This window comes from Molossus molossus, unplaced genomic scaffold, assembly GCF_014108415.1.
Source record: "Molossus molossus isolate mMolMol1 unplaced genomic scaffold, mMolMol1.p scaffold_m16_p_27, whole genome shotgun sequence".
NCBI classification, from domain to species: domain Eukaryota; kingdom Metazoa; phylum Chordata; class Mammalia; order Chiroptera; family Molossidae; genus Molossus; species Molossus molossus.
This window is the reverse complement of record NW_023425363.1, coordinates 2,243,511-2,267,341: the sequence shown is the minus strand read 5'-3', so window position 1 is coordinate 2,267,341 and position 23,831 is coordinate 2,243,511. Positions and strand designations below refer to the sequence as shown.

The 23,831-nt window shown below is 41.7% G+C and overlaps 1 pseudogene; it reads left to right on the top strand.

The window, feature by feature from the left end:
• Nucleotides 1-18,871: 18,871 nt before the first annotated feature.
• LOC118641228 lies at nt 18,872-21,141 on the top strand (annotated as a pseudogene).
• Nucleotides 21,142-23,831: the final 2,690 nt, after the last annotated feature.

The window sequence follows — 23,831 nt, the reverse complement described above, 5'->3', positions numbered from 1 at the left end:
CAGTTTGAAGGGCTAGTATCAGAATCAGACTCAGATATGCAAGAGATTTTAGAATGATTAGATTAGGATTTTTAAATGACTATGATTAATATGCTAAGGATTTAATGGAAAAGGGGGACAATATGCAAGAACAGATAGTAATGTAAAGCAGAGATATGGAAATTCTAAGAATTGACAGGAATTAGTATTAAATGTGAATTTTGGCAGGACACAAATGTTTGAACATAGCACTTTCCAAATGAAATGGAAAAAGAAAAAGAATGGGGGGAAAAAAAGGAAAAAATATTCAAGAATTGTGTGACAATTGCAAAAGGTATAAACAGACGGTGGAAATACCAGAAGACAAAGCAACAGAGGACATATTTGAAGTAATAATGACTGAGAATTTTCCAGCATAATGACAAACACCAATCTATAAATCCAGAAAATGTAATGAACACCGAGGAAGATAAATACCCAAAACTCTACACCTAAGCATATTATATTCATGCTGCAGACGATCTAAAATAAGGAAAATAACTTGAAAGAAACCAAAAGGGGGAAAGAAAACCTTACTTATAGAAGAACAAGGAGAATTATATCAGATTTTTTTTCCAGAAACTATGCAAGTAAGAAGAGATTGGAGTATTTTAAATATTAAAACCATCAACCTTGAATTCTTTATCTAGGGAAATAAAGACTTTCTCAGACAAACAAAATTAGAGTAAATTTGTTGCAAATAGATCTACCTTGCAAGAAATGTTAGAAGTTCTTTAGAGAGAAAAAATTTATATACATACATCAGAAACTTGGATATACATAGAGAAAAAAGGAGCCTTAGAGAAGGAATGAAGGTAAAATAACATATAATTTCATATTATTAATCTTGTGGATAAAAGTTCGTTGAAAATAATAATAGCAACAATGTATTTGGTAACTCTAGTTTATGGATAACTCGAATGAATGACAGCAATGTTATAAGGGTTGGGAGGAAGGAATTGGGAACAGTCAGTTATAAGGCACTTGCATTATCCATGAAGCAGAACAGTGTTATTTGAAAATGGAATTAGATTAGTTGTAAATGTATATTGAAAATTCTAGAATAACCACTAAAAGTTTTTTCTTTTTTTATTTAATTAATTACTTTATTTTTGTTACAGATGTTTCTCCTTTTCCCCCTACTGATTCCCCCTTCCTCCACCCTCCCTGCCCTGTCCCCAGTTTGTTGTCCATGTCCATTGTTCATGCATACTTACATATAAGTTCTGTGGTTTATCTCTCCCCCACCATCCTCTCTTCTGGGGATTGTCAGTCTGTACCCCACTTCCACACTCTGGGACTACCCCATTCCTCAGACTGTTATGTTCATTATATTCCACAAATAAGTGAGATCATATGATACTTGTCTTTCTCTGTTCGGCTTGTATTGCTTACGATAATACTTTCCAGGTCCCTCCATGTAGTCTCAAAGGATAGGAGAACTCTCTTTCTTATGGCTGCATAGTACTCCATTGTGTATATGTACCACTGCATTCTTTTTTTTTTTTTTTTATCTATTTGACTACTGATGGACATTTGGGCTATTTCCAGATCTTAGCTATTGTAAATAGTGCTGCTATGAACATAGGGGTACATATATTCTTTCTGATTGGTGTTTCAGGCTTCTTGAGGTATATTCCTAGAAGTGGGATCACTGGGTCAAATGGCAATTCAATTTTTAATTTTTTGAGGTAACACCATATTGTTTTCCATAGTGGCTGCACCAGTCTGCATTCCCACCAGCAGTGTACTAGAGTCCCCTTTTCTCCACACCCTCCCCAACACTTGTTGTTTGATGATTTGTTAATGGCAGCCATTCTGACAGGTGTGAGGTGATACCTCATTGTTGTTTTAATTTGCATCTCTCTGATGATTAGTGATGTTGAGCATTTCTTCATATGTCTTTTAGCCATTTGTATGTCCTATTTGGACAGATGTCTATTTAGTTCCTCTGCCCACTTTTTAATTGTGTTCTTTATCTTTCTTTTGTTCAGCTGTATGAGCACTTTCTATATATTAAAAATTAACCCCTTATCTGAAGTATCATTGGCAATTATGCTCTCCCATAGAGTGGGTTGCCTGTTCATTTTGGTGGTGTTTTTTTTTGCTGTGCAGAAGCTTTTGAGTTTGATGTAGTCCCATGTGTTCATTTCTCCTTTATTTCTGTTGCCTTAGGCTTTGTATCAGTGAAAATTCTGCTGCATATGATGTCTGAAATTTTGTTGCCTACATTTTCTTCTAGGAGTTTTATGGATTCATGAGTCACATTTAACTCTTTTATCCATTTTGAATTTATTCTTGTGTATGGTGTAAGTTGATGGTCTAGTTTCATTTTTCTGCATGTAGCTGTCCAATTTCCCCAACATCATTTATTAAAAAGGCTGTCCTTACTCCACTGTATGCTCTTGCCCCCTTTGTCAAATATTAATTGAGCATATTGTCCTGGGTCCATTTCTGGGTTCTCTGTTCTGTTCCATTGATCTATCTATCTATCTATCTATCTATCTGCCTGTTCTTGTGCCAGTACCAGGCTGTTTTGATTACAGTGGCTTTGTAGTATAACCTGAAATCTGGTAATGTGATCCCTCCAACTTTGTTCTTCTTTTTCAAGATTGATGTGGCTATTCAGGTTTTTTTTTAGTTCCATATGAACTTTTGAAGTATTTGTCTAGTTCTATGAAGTATGTCATTGGTATTTTGATGGGGATTGCATTGAATCTATAGATTTCAATAGTATGGACATTTTAATGAGGTTGATTCTTTCAATTCATGAACAAGGTATGTGCTTCCACTTTTTTATATCTTCCTCTCCCCCCCCCCCCCAATGACCTGTAGTTTTATGCGAATAGGTCCTTTATTTTTTTGGTTAAGTTTATTCCTAGGTATCTTAATTTTTTTGCTGTGATGGTAAATGGGATTGTTTTCTTAGTTTCTCTTTCTGTGAGTTCATCATTGGTGTATAAGAATGCCATAGATTTCTTGACGTTAATTTTATATCCTGCTACTTTGCCAAATTCATTTATTAAGTCTAGTAATTTTTTTTTTTTTATCCTCACCCAAGGACACTTTTCCATTTCTTGTACAGATAGAGTGGGAGGGAGAGAGAGGAAGAGAGAGAGAGGGAAACATCGATGTGAAAGGGACACATCGAGTGGCTGCCACCCGCACGACCAACCAGGGCTGGGGACAAACTGCAACCGAGGTACATGCCCCTAGCGGGAACTGAACCCGGGTCTCTCCGGACCGCAGGCGGACGCTCCAACCGCTGAGCCAAACCTGCCAGGGCAAGTCTAGTAAATTTTTGATGGAGTCTTTGGGGTTTCCTACGTATAGCTATCATGTCATCTTCAAATAATGACAGTTTCACTTCCTCCTTTCCAATTTGGATCCCTTTTATTTTTACTTCATGTCTGATTGCTGTGGCTAAGACTTTCAGTACTATGTTAAATAAGAGTGGTGAAAGTGGGCATCCTTGTCTTGTTCCTGTTCATAAGGGAAATGCTTTTAGTTTTTGCCCATTGAGTATGATGTTGGCTGTAGGTCTTTCATATATGGCCTTTACTATGTCGAGATATGACCCCTCTATTCCCAGATTGCTGAGCATTTTTATCAGAAATGGGTGCTGGATTTTGTCAAATGCTTTTTCAGTGTCTATTGATATGATCATATGATTTTTATCTTTCATTTTGTTTATGTGGTGTATCACATTTATTGATTTGTGAATACTGTACCAGTCTTCCATCCCTGGGATGAATCCCACTTGGTCATGGTGAGAAATTTTTTTGGTGTATTGCTGGATTCGATTTGCTAGTATTTTGTTCAGGATTTTGGCATCTATGTTCATCAGGGATATTGGTGTGTAGTTTTCTTTCTTTGTAGTGTCTTTTTCTGGATTTGGAATTAGAATTATGTTGGCCTCATAAAACGAGTTTGGAAGTCTTCCTTCTTCTTGAATTTTTTGAAATAGTTTGAGGAGAATGGGTACTAGTTCTTCTTGGAATGTTCGGTAAAATTCCCCTGTGAAGCCGTCTGGGCCTGGGCTTTTGTTTGCTGGGAGAGTCTTGATTACATCTTTAATTTCTTTTGTTGTTATTGGTCTGTTCAAGTTTCCGATCTTTTCCTGGTTCAGTTTTTGGAGACTGTGTGTTTCTAGAAATTTGTCCATTTCACTTAGACTGTTCAATTTGTTGCCGTATAACAGTTCATAACATTTGTTAATGATCCTTTGTATTTCTGTGGTGTCAGTTATTATTTATCCTCTTTCATTTCTGATTTTGTATATTTGGGTTCTCTCTGTTTGTTTCTTGGTGAGTCTAGCTAAGGGTCCATCCATCTTGTTTATCTTTTCAAAGAACCAGCTCTTTGTTTCATTGATCCTTTGAATTGCTTATTTGGTCTCTATGTCATTTATTTCTGCTCTGATCTTTACTATTTCCTTCCTTCTACTTGCTCTCGAGTTTTCTTTTTGTTTGCTTTCTACCTCTTTAAGTTGTGAGGTTAGATAGTCTATTAGAAATTTTTCTTGCTTCTTGAGGTAGGCCTGTAGTGCTATGAACTTCTCTCTCAGAACTGCTTTTGCTGCATCCCATAGATTTTGTGTTGTTGTGTGTTAATTTTCATTGGTTCCCAAGAAGTTTTTAATTTCTTCCTTGATCTCCATGGTAACCCATTTTTTATTCAATAATATGCTATTTAGCTTCTATGTATTCAAATGTCTTTGCATGTCCTTGTTGCAGTTGATTTCTAGGTGCATGCCATTGTGATCTGAGAAGATGCTTGATATGATTTCAATCTTCTTGAACTTGCAGAGACTTAGTTTGTGCCCTAACATGTGGTCTATCTTTGAGAATGTCCCACGTGCACTTGAGAAGAATGTGAATTCTGCAGTTTTGGGGTGTAATTCTCTGTAGATATCTAATAAATTCATTTGATCTAGTGCTTCATTTAGAGTTTGTGTTTTCTTGTTAAGTTTTTGTCTAGAGGATCTATCCAGTGATGTCAGCGGGGTGTTGAAGTCCCCTGCTATGATTGTATTGCTGTCAATTTCTCCTTTGAAGTCCTCCAGAAAAATTTTAATATATGTTGGTGCTCCTATATTGGGTGGATATATGTTTATCAAGGTGATATCTTCCTGTTTGATAGATCCTTTCAATATTATGCAGTGGCCTTCTTTGTCTCTAGTTATGGTCTTTATTTCAAAATGTATTTTATCAGATATGAGTATTGCTACCCTAGCTTTTTTTTGCTTTCCATTTGCTTGAAAAAATTTTTCCATCCCTTCACATTCAACCTATGTGAGTCTTTTTTTGTGAGGTGGGTCTCTTGTAAACAACATATATGTGAGTCATGCTTTCTTATTTAGTCAGCTACTCTGTGTCCTTTTATTGGAGCATTCAAACCACTCACATTTAAGGTGATTATTGATATGTACTTATTTATTGCCATTTTTGTTTAGTGTGGTTGTATTTTTCCTACTATTTCTTCTACTAATTACAGCAGTCCTTTTCGCATTTCTTGCAGTGCTGGTTTGGTGTTAATATATTCCCTTAACCTTTTTTTGTCTGGGAAGCTCTTTATTTGACCTATTTTGAATGATAGCCTTGCTGGGTAGCACAGTCTTGGATTGAGACCCTTGTTTTTCATGACCTTGATGACTTCATGCCACACCCTTCTGGCCTGTAGTGTTTCTGTTGAGAAGTCAGCTGAGAGTCTTATGGGGTTTCCTTTGTAAGTAACCTGTAGTTTATCTCTTGCTGGCTTTAGGATTCTCTCTTTGTCTTTAATTTTTGGCAGTTTGATTACTATGTGTCTTGGTGTGGGCCTGTTTGGGTTCCTCTTACTTGGGGCTCTGTGCTTCTTGAACTTGAATGCCTTCTTTCTTCACCAAGTTAGGAAGTTTTCTGTCACTATTTCTTCAAATAGTGACAGAAAACCTATGCCCATTTTCTTCTTCTTCGGGAACTCCTATGATACGAATGTTATTACATTTCCAGTTGTCCCACAGTTCTCTTAAACTATCTTTCTGTTTTTTAATCATTTTTTCCTTTTAGTTTTTTGATTGGTTGATTTTTTTTCTACCCTGTGTACTAATTCACTAATCTAGTCCTCAGCTTCCTCTACTCTGCTGGTGTAGTCCTTCCAATGTCTTATTTATTTCTGCTATGTCATTCTTTATTTCCACTTGGTTGGTTTTCAATGTTTCTATATCATTGCTCATGGTGCTGATGTCCTTACTCATGCTTTGAGCTTCCTCAACATTATGGCTCTGCACTCTACCTCTGATAATTTGCTTAACTGCATTTCATTGATCTCATCTTTGATAGAGTTCTCTTGTTCTTTCATCTTGGATTTGTTTCTTTGTTTCACTATTTTGGCTATCTCAGTGGGTTTTGGAACCTGCCAAATTTTCCCTGTGGGTGTTGGTGTTCTGCTGTTTGTGGCTCCCTCTACTGGGTTTGGATGAGCCTGGGTGGGCCCACGTTAAACACCACTGTCAAGTCTTACTTTCCTGGGTAGATTTGCAAGCACAGGAAAGGTTCAGTTATCCTCTAGCTTTTTCCTGGAGGCTAAGTAGTCTCAGTTACTCAGTGCCTTGGAATGTAGGTTTGGTGTTTTGCATAAGAGGATTTCCAGAGGGTGAGGTAGATGCTGATTGTTAATGAACCTCAATTTGCATTTCCCTGCCTCACCTAGGAAAGGCTGAACCTCCAAGCGGGGAAGAGGGGGCTGCTGCTTTTTCCCACAGCTCTGAGAAGGAGCAAACTGACCACTGTCTTTTGTGACCACAACTCAGCAAAAACTCTGAGTGCCCTCCAAATCCCAGTTGTCCCCACAGAGTTCCAGCTCAGTTTGTCCTCCCTCTGCCGTAGCCCCCAGGTGAGTGGTTGTAGCTATTTTAGTGCTCTGTCCTGGCTCTCTGCGCTGTGGAGCAGGCTTGGTCTTTATTCCCCAAGTGTGCTGCTCGCAGCTAAGACTGCTGCTGTCTGTGGGCTCCCAGCCCGCCACCCTCTCACGCCTCCACAGATCCGACCAGTGTCCCTGATTATATGGTCCTGTCCTGCTACTTTTCTGTTGCTTTTCCCCAAGAATTTGTCTTTATTTTAGTTGTAATTCCCGTTTGGTCCTTGGAGATCATCTGTGTAGCTTCCATTCACTCTGCCTCCATTTTAACATCCTCCAAGCCTATCTTGTGTGCAGCTGGGTTGCACAGGCCTTTCTGGTGCTCCTGCACCCTGCAGGTCCTGAGGGTAAGTGGATCGCACAGTCCCTTTGGGGATCCTGCTCTATGCCTTTGTTATGAGGTGCTGGGTCTCACAGGCCTCTCTGGTGCTTCAGCACCCTGCAGGTCCTGCAGGTAACTAGATGGCTCAGTCCCTGCTGGGTCGCACAGGCCTCTCTGGTGCCCCCACACCCTGCAGGTCCTGCGGGCGGGCAGCTGGATCACACCAGTCTCTCTCGGGCTCCGGCTTCCCACTGTTCTTGTGGAGCCCCATGTCCCACAGCTAGTGGCTGGGGAGTGCTGCTGCCACGTGGGGCTCAACTTCTCAGCTTTTGCTGTAGTTTTTGGGGATGGGTCTCAGCTGCTGGTCTGTGCTTCTGTTGCCTGGGGATGGATGTCTGCTCCCCAGCCTCTTTTGCTGGGGATTTATCTCTACTCTGATTGGGCAGGTACTAGGGGGGATGGTGCTGGGCTCTGGGCTGTCCGTGGCTTCTGTGACCAGCACCTTGGGAGCTCCACTACTGTGCACTGGTCTGTGTTGGCCCAGAGTGTCCACTGGTCCCATGGTGCCAGGTGCGCTGGTGGGCTCAGGTTGCTAGGTCCTAGCCGCTCCCACTGCCTCCACCCAGGGAAAACCCAGGATCTTCCAAAATGATGGGACCTCCCCGAGGCACAGGGAGAAGTGCCCTGAAGGGCCGCTTACCGCCGGTAGCCAGCTGCTTCTGTCCACAGCACAGGAACCTTCTGCTACATGGCTCTGTACTGCTCAGGTTTGGTCGTCCACCTTCACATCCACTCACACTCTCACACACTCACACTCCCTCTGGTCTTGCCTGCCACCATCTCCATGATTTATTCTATGAACCAAAACTTTTTTCTTTTGATATTTTTTTTTTAAATAAAATGTTTCTTTTTCTTTTTCTTTTTTTTTATCCTCACCCGAGGACATTTTTCCTTTTCTTTTTTTGTTGTTGTTGTTGTTGTTCAGATAGAGCGGGAGGGAGAGAGAGGAAGAGAGAGAGAGAGAAACATCGACGTGAAGGGACACATCGAATGGCTGCCACCCGCACGACCAACCAGGGCCGGGGACAAACTGCAACCGAGGTACGTGCCCTTAGCAGGAACCGAACCCGGGTCTCTCTGTACCTCAGGCCGACACTCCAACCGCTGAGCCAAACCGGCCAGGGTTAAAATGTTTATTTTTCAACTACAGTTGACATACAATAGTATATTAGTTTCAGAAATATAACATAGTGATTTGACATTTATATAACTTACAAAGTGATCAACCTGACAAGTCTAGTACTCATCTGGTACACCATACATAGTTATTACAGTATTATCGACTATATTCTTTATGCTATACTTTATATTCCTGTGATTAATTTTATAACTGTTAATTTGTACATCTTAATCCCTTCCCTATGTTCACCCATCCCCCTAAACCTCCTCTCATCTGGCAACCACCAAAATGTTCTATATATCTGTGAATTTGTTTCTGTTTGTTTATTTTATTTTATTTTTTAGCTCCCACATGTAAGTGAAATCATATAGTATTTGTCTTCCTCTGTCTGACTTATTTCATGTAGCATAATACCTTCTAGGTTCATCCATGTGGTAATGGTAAGATTTCATTCTTTTTTATGGCCAAGTAATATTCCATTGTATATATGTAACATCCCCTCTTTATCCAGTCATTTATTAACTGACACTTAGATTGCTTCCATATTTTAGCTATTGTAAAGAATGTTGTAATTAACATAAGAGTGCATATATCTTTTTGATTTAGTGTTTTGGATTTCTTCAGATAAATACCCAGAAGTGGAATTGCTGGGTCATATGATAGTTCTATTTTTAATTGTTTGAGAACACTCTATACTGTTTTTCATAGTGGCTTCTCCAATTTGCCAACAGTGCACAAGAGTTTCCTTTTCTCTACATCTTTGCCAACATTTGTTGTCTATTGATGATAGCCATTCTGACAGGTGTGAGGTGATATCTCATTGTGATTTTAATTTGCATTTCTGTGACGATTGGCCATCTGTATGTCTTCTTCAGAGAAATGTCTATTCAGGTCCTCTGCCCATGTTTTAATCAGATTATTTGTTTTTGGTCTTAAGTTGTATGAATTCTGTATAAATTTTGGACATTAATGCTTTATCAGAGGTATCATTGGAAGAATATCTTCTCCCAATCAGTAGATTGTCTTTTTTTCTTCTATTAATAATTTACTTTGCTATGCAAAAAAAGGCTTTTTGGCTTGATGTAGTCCCATTTATTTACTTTAACTTTCCTTTCTCTTGCCAAGGAGACATATCCAAAATAATTTTACTATGGAAGAAAAAATGGCAGCAGAGTGAATGGAGCTACACAGACCATCTCCCAGGACCAAACTGGATTCACAAGGAAAATAAAGGCAAATCATCAGGAAGGGGCAACCGAAAGACACCTTGGAGGACCACATAACCAGGGACACAGACGCAATCCTGGTAGGCTTGCGAGGACGCGAGAGGGGGCCGGGAGCCCACGGTCCGCAGAGGCCTGGGTGGACACTGGGGGATTCCGCGGCGGGAAGTGGCTGCTAAACCCACCCCGGCCAGGGCGGGGACAGGAAACTCCGCGGCGGGAAGTTGCTACTAAAGCCTCCGCTGTGACCCCGCCCCAGTCCTGCGAACTCTCCTGTGGGAACTCTCCTGCCTCCCAAACCCTCGGCTGGGGCCGCATGGACTCGCTGGGGCCAGGGAACTTGGCGGTGGTGGCAGGAAGTTGCTGCTAAAGCCTCCGCTGTGACCCCGCCTGAGTCCTGCGAACCCTGCTGCCTGCTAAGCCCTCGGCTGGTGCCGCGCGGGCTGGCACGGACTGGCTCCGACCAGAGGACTCAACTGGACGCTGCTACCCAGGCTGACTCCTGTGAACTCTGCGTGCTAAGCCCTCAGCTGGTGCCGCACAGACTCGCAGGGACCAGGGGACTCTGCTGGAAGCTGCTGCCACCCTGGCAGAGTCCCGGTACCGCAGCTCAGTCCTGGGGCTTCTGCTGAGTGCAAAACCCTCAGCTGTGGCCGCCCTTGGCAGGAAGCAGCGCTCTCAGGTTAAAAGTCCCACGCGGCTCCACGGCTACTAGACAGAGGCTAAATTGGCAGCAGCCACTCACCTTGAGCTTCAGCAGAGGGAAGGCAGACTGGACTGGAACTGTGTGGGGACACTCGGGTTTTGCAGGGTGCTAAGAGCTTTTGCTGAGTGCAGCCACGCAGGACTGTGGTCATTTTACTCCTTCCCAGGGCCCTGGGGAGAGGCGAGGCGGAAGCCCCTCCCTCAGAGATTCAATCCCACCTGGTGGCCATTGAAATGCTACTTGAGGCCCATTAACAATCAGCAGCTGCCCCAACCTCAGGAAATCCTCTTACACTGAGCACCTGAGGGAGTTTTTCAGGCAACTCAGAAACCAAGGGTCTTCAGGTGACCTCTACTAATAGCCTTCAGGCAAAAAAAAAAAAGCTAGAGGATAACTACCACTCCCTGGGCTAGCAACACTAACCAGAAAAGCTAAGACTTGAAGGTGGTGTTTAAAGTGGGCCCTCCCTGGCTCATCCAAACCCAGGAGAGGGAACCACAAACAGCAGAACACCAACACCCACAGGGAAAATTTGGCAGACTCCAAAGCCCACTGTGATAGCCAAAATGGTGAACAACAGAAACAAAAGCCAAATTAAAGAACATGAGACCTCTACGGAAGATGAGATGAACGAGGTGCAGTTAAGCAAGTTAACAGAACTAGAATTTAGAGCCATGATGTTGAGGAAGATCAACAGTATGTGTAAGGATATGAGCACCATGAGTAAAGACATAGAAATGTTGAAAATCAACCAGATGGAAATTAAAAACCAACAGGAAGAAATGAAGAATGACATATCAGAAATGAAAAACACATTGGAAGGTCTAAACAGCAGAGTAGGGGAAGCTGAGGATCGGATCAGTGAATTAGAAGACAGGCTAGAAAAAATCAACCAATCAGAAAACCAAAAGGGAAAAACAATTAAAAAACAGCAAGAGAGCTTAAGAGAACTGTGGGACAACTGGAAACGGAATAATATTCGCATCATAGGAGTCCCTGAAGAAGAAGAAAATAAGCAAGGGTTAGAGAATATATTCAAAGACATAATGACAGAAAACTTCCCTAATTTGGTGAAGGAAGGAGGCATTCAAGTTCAAGAAGCACAGAGAGCCCCAAGTAAGAAGAACCCAAACAGGCCCACACCAAGACACATAGTAATTAAAATGCCAAAAATTAAAGACAAAGAGAGAATCCTAAAAGCAGCAAGAGATAAGCAACACGTTACCCCATAAGGCTCTCAGCTGACTTCTCACAAGAAACACTACAGGCCAGAAGGGAATGGCATGAAGTAATCAAGGTCATGAAAAACAAGGATCTGAATCCAAGACTACTCTACTCAGCAAGGCTATCAATCAAAATAGAAGGTCAAATAAAGAGCTTCCCAGACAAAAAAGGCTAAGGGAATACACTAGCACCAAACCAGCACTGCAAGAAATGTTAAAAGGACTGCTGTAATTACCAGGAGAAATAGAAAGAAAAATAGAACCACACCAAACACAAATGGCAATAAATAAGTACATATCAATAATCACCTTAAATGTAAATGGACTGAATGCTCCCATAAAAAGACACAGAGTAGCTGATTGGATAAGAAAGCATGACTCATCTATATGTTGTTTACCAGAGACCCACCTCACAACAAAAGACTCACATAGATTGAAAGTGAAGGGATAGAAAAAAATCTTCCAAGCAAACGGAAAAAAAAAAAAAAAAACTTGGGGTAGCAATACTCATATCTGATAAAATAGATTTCAGAATGAAGGCCATAATTAGAGACAAAGAAGGCCACTACATAATATTGAAAGGATCTATCCAACAGGACAATATTACCTTGGTAAACATATATGCACCCAATATAGGAGCACCAAAATATATTAAAAATCTTCTGGAGGACTTCAAAGGAGAAATTGATAGCAATACAATCATAGCAGGGGACTTCAACACCCCTCTAACATCGCTGGATACATCCTCTAGACAAAAAATTAGCAAGGAAACAGAGACTCTAAATGAAGCACTAGACCAAATGGATTTAATAGATATCTACAGAGAACTACACCCAAAAACTACAGAATTCACATTCTTCTCAAGTGCACATGGGACATTCTCAAAGATAGACCACATGTTAGGGCACAAACTAAGTCTCTACAAGTTCAAGAAGATTGAAATTATATCAAGCATCTTCTCAGACCACAACGGCATGAAACTAGAAATCAATTGCAAGAAGAACATACAAAGACATTTGAACACATGGAAGCTAAATAGCATGTTATTAAACAATGAATGGGTCACCGAGGAGATCAAGGAAGAAATCAAAAACTTCCTGGAAACCAATGAAAATGAAGACACAACAACACAAAATCTATGGGATGCAGTGAAAGCAGTTCTGAGAGGGAAGTTCATAGTACTATAGGCCTACCTCAAAAAAGAAGAAAAATCTCTAATAGACTATCTAACTTCACAACTTAAAGAACTAGAGAGAAAACAAAAAGAAAACCCCAGAGCAAGTAGAAGGAAGGAAATAGTAAAGATCAGAGCAGAAATAAATGAATAGAGACCAAAAAAACAATTCAAAGGATCAATAAAACAAAGAACTGGTTTTTTTAAAAGATAAACAAGATTGATGGACCCTTAGCTAGACTCACCAAGAAACAAAGAGAGAGAACCCAAAAACACAGAATCAGAAATGAAAGAGGAGGGATAACAACTGACACCATAGAAATACAAAAGATCATTAACAACTACTATGAACAATTATATGGCAACAAATTCGACAATCTAAGCAAAATGGACAAATTTCTAGAAACACATAGTCTCCCTAAACTAGATCAGGAAGAGATAGAAAACTTGAACAGACTAATAACAACAGAAGAAATTGAAGATGTAATCAAGACTCTCCCAGCATACAAAAGCCCAGGCCCGGATGGCTTCACGGGGGAGTTTTACCGAACATTCAAAGAAGAACTAATACCCATTTTCCTCAAACTATTTCAAAAAATTCAAGAAGAAGGAAGACTTCCAAACTCGTTTTATGAAGCCAGCATAATTCTAATTCCAAAACCAGAAAAAGACACAACAAAGAAAGAAAACTACAGGCCAATATCCTGATGAACATAGATGTCAGAATCCTAAACAAAATACTAGAAAATCAGATCCAGCAATACACCAAAAAAATTATCCTCCATGACCAAGTGGGATTCATCCCAGGGATGCAAAGCTGGTACAATATTCGCAAATCCATAAACGTGATACACCACATAAATAAAATGAAGAATAAAAACCACATGATAATATCAATAGATGCTGAAAAAGCCTTCGACAAAATCCAGCATCCATTTCTGATAAAAATGCTCAGCAGTGTGGGAATAGAGGGATCCTATCTAGATATAATAAAGGCCATATATGAAAGACCTACAGCCAACATCATACTCAATGGGCAAAAACTAAAAGCATTTCCCTTAAGGACAGGAACAAGGCAAGGATGCCCACTTTCGCCACTCCTATTTAACATAGTACTGGAAGTCTTAGCCACAGCAATCAGACAGGAAGAAAAAATAAAAGAGATCCAAATTGGAAAGGAGGAAGTGAAATTGTCATTATTTGCAGATGACATGATACTATACATAGAAAACCCCAAAGACTCCATCAAAAGTTTACTAGACCTAATAAATGAATTTGGCAAAGTAGCAGGATACAAAATTAACCTCAAGAAATCGATGGCAGTCTTATACACCAATGATGAACTCACAGAAAGGGAAACTAAGCAAAAAATCCCATTTACCATTGCGGCAAAAAAATTAAGATACCTAGGAATAAACTTAACCAAAGAAATAAAGGACCTATTCGCAGAAAACTACAGGTCATTGAAAAAAGAAATAGAGGAAGATATAAAAAAGTGGAAGCACATACCCTGTTCATGGATTGGGAGAATTAACATCATTAAAATGTCCATATTACCAAAAGCAATCTATAGATTCAACACAATCCCCATCAAAATACCAACGGCATACTTCACAGAATTAGAACAGTTATTTCAAAAGTTCATATGGAACCAAAAAAGGCCTCGAATAGCCACAGCAATCTTGAAAAGGAAGAACAAAGTTGGAGGGATCACAATACCAGATTTCAGGTTATACTACAAAGCCACTGTAATCAAAACAGCCTGGTACTGGCACAAGAACAGGTATATAGACCAGTGGAACAGAACAGAGAACCCAGAAATGGACCCAAGGCAATATGCTCAATTAATATTTGACAAAGGTGGCAAGAGCATACAGTGGAGTAAGGACAGCCTCTTTAATAAATGGTGCTGGGAAATTTGGACAGCTACTTGCAGAAAAATGAAACTAGACCATTAACTTACACTCTACACGAGAATAAACTCAAAATAGATAAAAGACTTAAATGTAACTCATGAATCCATAAGAATCCTAGAAGAGACTGTAGGCAACAAAATTTCAGACATCATATGCAGCAGAATTTTTACTGACACATCACCTAAGGCAATAGAAACAAAGGAAAAAATGAACACATGGGACTACATCAAACTCAAAAGCTTCTGCACAGCAAAAGAAACAATCATCAAAATGGAAAGGCAACCCACTGTATGGGAGAACATCATTGCCAATGATGTATCAGATAAGGGGTTAATTTCCAATATATATAGAGTGCTCATACAACTCTACAAAAGGAAGACAAAGAACCCAATTAAAAAATGGGCAGAGAAGCTGAATAGACACCTCTCCAAACAGGACATACAAATGGCCAAGAGACATATGAAGAAATGCTCAACATCACTAATCATCAGAGAGATGCAAATTAAAACAACAGTGAGGTATCACCTCACACCTGACAGAATGGCTGCCATCAACAAATCATCAAACAAGTGTTGGCGAGGGTGTGGAGAAAAGGGGACTCTAGTGCACTGCTGGTGGGAATGCAGACTGGTGCAGCCACTATGGAATACAATATGGTGTTACCTCAAAAAATTAAAAATTGAACTTCCATTTGACCCAGTGATCCCACTTCTAGGAATATACCCTAAGAAGCCTGAAACACCAATCAAGAAGAATATATGTATCCCCATGTTCATAGCAGCACTATTTACAATAGCTAAGATCTGGAAACAGCCCAAGTGTCCATCAGTAGACGAATGGATAAAAAAGCTGTGGTACATATACACAATGGAGTACTATGCAGCGGTAAGAAAGAAAGATCTCTTATCCTTTGAGACAACATGGAGGGAACTGGAAAGTATTATCCTAAGTGAAATAAGCCAAGCAGAAAAAGACAAATACCACATGATCTCACTTATATACGGAATATAATGAACATAACAGTCTGAGGAATACGGTAGACCCAGAAACATGGAAGTAGGGCACAGACTGACATCCCTCAGAAGAGGGGGTGGGGTGTGTGTGAAGAGATTTACCACAGAACTTATATGCATGTATGCATGACCAATGGACATGGACAACTAAGCCGTGGACGGGGTGGGAGTGGGATGGGGAGGGGGGTGCCAATGGGGTAAAAAAAGGTGAAATATCTGTAACAAAAAAATAAATAAATAATTTTTAAAAAAAGAAAAGAGGAATGAAAAATTATGAAAATGAAAAAGAGGAGAAAGAAGAAAAACAAAAAATAAGAAAAGAGAAAGGAAAAAGAAAAAATAAAGCATGTGAAAGGAAAATGAGAGACAAAAATAATAACAACACAATAAAAAAGAAAAAAATGTGAAGTGGAGTTTATCTTCACAGAGGTTAGTGCCTCCTGGGAGCTCCCTTTGGATCCTGCTTTTATATTGACTGAAGCTGACTGTTTTGTCTGCCACTTCTGGGCCTCCTGGGAGGTACTTTGGTGTCGCCGGAAGCTGTCCATGTTTGACTCTCTGCAACCTGTCCCAAGCTTCAAGCTGTCCAGCTTGTGGCTGCCTGCACAGGGCTTGGCAGGGGCCAAGCTGCACTCTAGTGCCAGCTTGTTAGCAGCGAGGGGCCCAGGGATGGGTCAGCAAACGTCCCAAGGCTCCTCAGGCTCTTCCTACACCCACCTCTGCCTGCCAACCAGCTGTCAGATTTCATCACTGAAAAGGCTATTTCTGAAAGGGATTTTGGCAGAGGTGGAAGGATGCGACCTCTGGGTCTCTGGTGAGGAGGAGGTGTTCAGATTTCAGGGATGATGCTGGGTGTGTTTCCACATCCCAGAGCCATATGTCTGAGTCTGTCCCAGAATATTTGCCTGACCTTGGCAGGGCAGAGCCCCTCTTAGGCAGTCTGGTGGGGACTACTGGAAGCTTGGAGTTTCTATCAACTCTCCTACGTTGGGGAAGCACCAGTCAGGTTCCTGGGAGAGTGTGGGCAATTGCCCCCCTCCCAAAGCCAGTCACTGGCACCCTCTGAATCTGTTCAAACTTGGCCTCTGCTGCTCTCTCCTCAGCAGGGGTCAAGATGCAAAGAGGAGCAAATGGGGTTCCTGAGGGTGGAGCAGTTGGTATTGCTGAAGGGGTATTTGCCTTTCCCCCAGTTGTTGCTGCTGGGATGGACCTGAGCCTCTCAGGAAAACTGGCTGCTGCAGTATGGGGCCAGGTGGGTGACCAATCACAGGTCTCCTGGCCAGTCTCCCCCGAGTGCTTCCCACCCCAGCCTCTCCTCAGACAACTCCAGTCCACACCACGTTCCCTCCATCGAAGGGTTGTAAACAAAAATCCTGTGCTCTGTTTTTTGTTGTTTTTTAAAGTGTTGTTATCTTTGACCAACTCTGCCTTTCCCCACCCGGTGGCCAGAAGCCTCGCTGCCTTTCATGGCTGGACACTACATGGGCTGCTGTTCTTGGTTCTGGTGCTCTCGGCTGGGGAGCCCAGCCTGGGGTCGAGGCCTCACTCCTCTCAGGAAACACCCCCCTGCCACCCTCCCAGAGCTGAGGTATTCCTCTTTGCCCTCAGCTTGCTGGCCCATGGGTGCTGGGCCAGCCCCTCTCCGAAACCCCTTCCTTTCTACCGGGCTCCGGCTGGTTTCTGCCCTTCCTTGTTAAAAGTCTTCTCTTCAGCTAGTCCTCAGTTGATAATTCTGTGTGAATGTTCCCCAATTTAGTTTTATTTCCAGTCTGGCCCTGGGTGGAGGTGGAAAAAAGATTCACCTACCCTGTCACCATCTTGAAACCCCTAAACTATGCTCATTCTTTAAAAACATTTTTTCTGCTTTGGTTGGTTGTTTTCTGCTACCTTCTCTTCCAAATCCCTGATTTAATCTTCTGGATCATCTAATCTGCTTTTGATTCCTTCTAGTATATTCTTCATTTCTGGTATTGTATCCTTCATTTCTGACTGGCTCATTTTTATGGTTTCTAAATCCCTTTGTATGTTTCCTGTTTTGTTTTGTTTTTTAGCATTAACTTACTTTATTATTTATTTATTTATTGAATTTTTTGGATTGACATTGGTTCACAAAACCATACAGATTTCAAGTGCACAACTCAATAAAATATTATCTGAACACTTTATTGTGATTGCCCAAAGCAAAGTCTCTTTCTGTCTCCACTTTCCTTTCCCTGCTCACCCCCATTTACCCTCCCAACCCCTCACCCCCTTCTTTCCCTCTGGCTGTCATCACTGTTGTCTGAATCTATGTGTTCTATATATATGTGTGTGCGTGTGTGTTTTTATTAATACCTTCACCTTCTTTCATCTAGTCTCCCAACCCCCCTCCTCTCTGACAGCTGTCAATCTGTTCCATGTATCCATTATGCTTGCTATCTCTTTGTTGAATTTCTCACTAAGTTCCTTGAATATGCTTATGACCACTGTTTTGAACTCTGTATCTGGTACTTTGCTTGCCTCCATTTCATTTAGTTCTTTTTCTGGGGATTTCTTCTGTTCTTTTGTTTGAGGCATGTTTCTTCGTTTTCCCATTTGGCTGTCTCTCTTTATTTGTTTCTGTGTATTAAATAGATCTTCTATCCTTCCAAGTCTTGTATGTAGTAGGTGTCTTGTGGGGTTCAGTGGCACAGTCTCCCTGACCAACTGAGCTAGGTGCTCTAGGAGTGCCCCCTGTATGGGTCATGTGTACCTTCCTGTTGTAGTTGAGCCTTGATTGCTTTTGGCCTGTCCATGTGTGGTGTTGCCCTTCTAGCTGGCTGTGAGGATGGACCATAACCACAATGTTTAAGCTGCTGGTGCAGGGGCGGACCCCACAAAGCACACTTTGCCCCAACAGAGTCTGGTTTCTGCCAAGATCTCCCTTTGGGTATGCTACGCCAATTGTGGAGCTAATTGGCATGTGCTTTGATGTGGTCTGAAGCCCATCACTGGGTGTGTTGGTCTGGGACCACTTGGGAGAGATTCCAGTAAATTGCCTGTGACCAGTGGGCTACCTGTTTGGAGCTACAAAGTGACCCACAGTGGGTCAAACTGCAACCGAAGCATGTGTCCTTGACCGGAATCGAATCCGTGATTCATTGGTCTGTGGGTGGATGTTCTAACCACTAAGCAAACCGGCCAGGGTATGAGGTAGGTTTTCAATGAGTCACCAGATATGGGTAAGTGGTGTTTACCAGACTGATAAAGATTCAAACTTGGTGCTAGCGCTGGATCTGAGGCTATTCAATAACAGTCTCAGGGTACAGCAAGGTCAGCCATCACCTGCTAGGTGCCCATAGACTTTTGTGGTGGGACAGGACCTCAGGGAGTCATCAGGGTGAGGCCAACAGAGTTCATCAGGCCCAAACATACCAAGATTTAGCCATGTGAAAGGAAGGATCTGCACAGGGATCATGGTGCCCTTTGGGCATGCGAAGGAACCATGGTCCCTGACCAAGAGACACAACTCAGTCCTTTGCAGAGTCTATCGGGACCTCCTGGAGACAGACGCCTCTGCACTGTGGGGCCAGGTTGACCAGAGCCTACTGACAACACTGCAGAGCCCAAGCTGGGTAAGGCAGGACCACTGGGCGTTGAGAGGGTAGAGCTATTGACTGTTCCCTGGTGGGGCTAGTGGATCTCCTGTGAGGGGGCGGGACACTGCTCTGGCACTAGGAGAGAGGAGCCCAATTGCCTCTTTAAAAAAAATTTTTTTTAATTTTATTTATTTATTTTTTAATCCTCATCCAAGGACACTTTTCAATTTTTTGTTCAGATAGAGTGGGAGGGAGAGAGAGAGAGAAACATAGATGTGAAAGGGACACATCGAGTGGCTGCCTCCCGCACAATCCAACCAGGGCCGGGGACAAACTGCAACCGAGGTACATGCCCTTAGCAGGAACTGAACCCGGGTCTCTCTGGACCACAGGCCAACACTCTAACCGCTGAGCCAAATTGGCCAGGGCCAATTGCCTCTTTTTTTTGCCACCAAAAAAGTCTAACTTAAAATGCATTAAAAGAGACAATAAAAACAAATTAAATAATAATAAATGGAACTATAAATGACATATGATACAATATTATACAAATATTAAAAGGGATTGTGTATACCTAGCTCACTTAATGTGTTCTCCAAAACACGGTGTTGTTGTTTTTTTTATCCTCACCCGAGGACATTTTTCCATTTTTTGTTCAGGTAGAGTGGGAGGGAGAGAGAGGAACAGAGAGTGAGAGAAACATCGATGTGAAAGGAACACATCGAGTGGCTGCCACCCACACAACCGACCAGGGCCGGGGACAAACTGCAACCGATGTACGCGCCTTTAGCGGGAACCGAACCCGGGTCTCTCAGGACCGCAGGCCGATGCTCTAACCGCTGAGCCAAACCGGCCAGGGCTACTTCACTTCTTTTAAGAGAAAGAATGTTGCCCAGGCAACCCAGGTGACTGGAGTGCCTTAGGCAAACTTCTTGACAGACTCAAGCCTATTCCACTGCCTGGGAAAGGTATGGCTTATCAGTCCTTTTCATTTGCCCAATCCTGCAGCAGTTGAGTCAGCCTGGGATGATGAGCAGTCTGCCTTTCTTGTAACGCTCAGGAACCTGTGAAAATGTCTGCCATGACAAGTCCTTCCCAATCTCTCATGTGGCATCTGGGTCCTGCAGATCATTCCTGTCTGTTCCCACACTCTTGTACCTGGCTCAGGTGTTCTACATGATGCAAAAGAAGGAGACAATGAACAAGAGAGAGGAGGAGCTCAAAGTTGCCCAGATGCATGGTATGGATGTGGAGATGCACCTGACGTGGATTGAAATCAAGTTCAAGTGTGGCATTGAAGAGCGCAGCAAGGTGGAATGGGAAGAGCAGTGGTGCATCTACGGATTCAGCTTGAGTGCCGTTTACACTTCAAAAGAGATCCCTGCCCACATCAGGTGGACTGCTTCCTCCCTTTTCCCACAGAGAAAACCATCTTCGTCATCTCTATGCTGGTAGTATCCTTGGTGTCTCTTGCCTTGAACATCACTGAACTCTTCTGTCTCCTTCAAGGGAGTTAAGGATCATGTAAAGGTGAAGAGCGATCCTTCCCACGCTGGCACCAGCCCACCACGCCCTTCCAAAGACTGGATCTCCAAAATATACTCATTTCAGTGGTTGCTCCTCACCAACTGCTCCCCTCTCACCCATGTCTCCTCCAGCACAAGCTGGTTACTGAAGACAGAAACAATTCTTCATGCCACAGTTACAACAAACAAGCAAGTGAGCAAAACTGGGCTCATTACCATTCAGAACAAAATCGAAGGGGGCAGGCAGGAAGCACCGTCTCCAACTCCCACCCCCACGCAGCCTTTTGACTTCCCTGATGACAACCAAAATTCTAAAAAATCAGCTGCTGGACACAAAACTACAACCACTAGCCATTGTGGACCAGCAGCCGACCTCGGCCTGATGACCTGGAGATCTAGATCCAAGCTTGAGAGCATCAAGTTTCCACTCAATTGTGGAGAAGAAAAGGTGCTGTAGGAAGTGCACCTTAGGTGTTCATTTTGTTCTAAACCTTCGCCACGAGTCTTAGAAAATGCAAAGATATTAGAATACCTGGGTTCTTTGGGGGTGTTTGGGATAGGTGTGGAGAGGGAGGGGATAAGGAAGGTACATGTTGGTATTTAATGTAGTTGAATCAAAGAAGTTAAGTTCTAATAGACGTTGCATTAGGTGATACATAGGTAAGGGCTTTTTCTCTCCCTCTACCCCATACGCCCAAGAATAGTTCTTAGAGTGGGTGAAAGAATGAGTGAAAATATGGCTACATTTTTTCTGTTTTACTAAGAAACTGAAATAACTTTGTCCAGGAGAATATACTTTCTGAACGTCTTATTTCTTTTTTATCACGAAAAAGATGGAGGATTGGTCTTGCGTCCCTGCTAAATCATCCCATCGGTAACATTTGCACTTTGAAGGAAAGCTTTCTAGGCCTGACCTCTAGGTGTCAGTAGACTGGTACTGCCATACTTTTTATTCTTGGTATCAGTTAAAAGTTCAGACAACACCACAGGAAAAGATTTCCCACGCACTTGCAAATCTCAGCCAAGTTCTATGAACATTCTTTTTACACCCACTCTCATTTCATTGCCGTCACTTTTCATCATCCCTTAACTACTATTCATTTAATAATTTCTGTAAACGTATTTAAAACAGTTGGGATGTCACTTAACTTTTGTTCTTCTTTATTGATTTTAGAGAGAGAGGAAGAGAGAGGGAGAGATAGAAACATTGATTAGAAAGAACATTGATTGGCTGCCTCCTGCATGCCCCCCACTGGGGATCTGGCCCACAACCTGGGCATGTGCCCTGACCGGGAATCAAATCGGCTGGGCTCACTTAACATTTTTTGAGTTGACTCAGGGAAGCAAGCCATGTTAATATTTAACAGTCATTTGTATATGTATGTGTGTGGAAGAGAGTGTTTTATTTGTCATGTATTGGTACAAACAGATACAGTATAACCTCACAAACACAGATTTGAAAATAATGCACCCACAGTGTTCAAATTTGCAACTTTCTCATGGATGATGTGGTTTGGGCCAATAATGGTATTTACATTATATAATTCCTGCTGTGCAAGTAAAGCACACTGTTTTCCTGAAATGTTCTTCCCCATGTATCCTATTATGGATACTGATTCTGTTCATTATGATTATCCCCCCCCCCTTTGTTTTTAGAATGTACCAGTAATGCTGTTGCTGAAATGAATGATTTCCTTCCTCTGAAATGTAATCATAGAAGGCTGAATGATAGAATTTTAGTACTGTAAACAGGCTTCCAGTTTCTCAGGTGCCTTTTTAAAACTCATCACAGGTGATTAGAAAATGCATACCATCTACTTAAAGTTTTATACAATGTTAAACTACTGTCACGTTCAGCTTCTTTGCATGTAACGCAGACCTAGTCCATCAGATCGTGTGTTCTGGAAAGTGTTTATTCAATAAAGTTTTAATTTAGTGTAAAGATAAAAACATTACTTACTTTAAAAAATGAAAATAATGTGCACTGAGGAGTAACAATTTGGAATGAGTGATAGGGAAAGGCGAAACCCAATTCTGGAGGAAGTGTTCCTTCAAATTTTTGAGGATTACCCACAGTTAATAGTCAACAGGGTGACCAGGAGAACAGTGAGTACCGATGCCATGCTGCCCTGTGTGGGAGGGGCCAAGCTCATCCTTCTGGAGGGAACACTATTAATAGCCTGTAGAGAAAGCTCCTCTTCTTTCTTGAGTTTTTCCAGATGCTCAGTCTGACAGGGGAAGAGTACACAATAAGAATAGAATCACAGTTGATTGATAGTTATTCACTGCACTAACTATAGGTAAGAGGTCTGTTTTCTTACAGACCCTGGGAAACTGTGGAGGGCGTGTTTTAAGGAGACAAACAGAGTCCTAAAGATAAATCGACCTTGAAGTATAGGTGGCTCCATCACTCAGAAAGGAGATACATTTTGGGAGCAGATCAAGGACAGGATACACTTGAAGGGAGACAAATGTCTGGGGCTAATCTTTATGAGGACAATGATAGAAAACAGACTCTGGGATCTCATGTAGTTTTAGATTTCCCCCCACCCTCTAACCCTGCATAATGGCTGGCTTGAGATGAGATGAAACAGCCATTGTTTTCAGGGCATTATACCTGCCACTCTCTTAAATTTGCTGGCATCTGAATAAAAGCACCTCAAAGATTCAACCTTGTCTCTACTTATTGACTCTGGTAGCAACAGACAGTCGAACTTGGTTCTGATTTCAAATCTAAATTTTCAAAGGAAGCAGAAATATCCCTTAATCGATATTAATTCACCCAATTACAGCCTATAAATAAAATATCTGATTTCATATACCAAGATCATCTCAACCATAAAGCTGAAAGAGAAATTTCTGCAACACAACCATAATCTTAGGGCATATACCCACCTCATGTGGGGACAGAGGGTTTTTTTTTAAATTGATTTGAGAGAAAGGGAGACATTAATTTGTTGTTCTACTTATTTATGCATTCATTGGTTGATTCTTTTTTAAAATTAAATTTTATTTTTATGGATTTTATTTATTTATTTATTTAATTCTCACCCGAGGACATTGATCAGCCTCC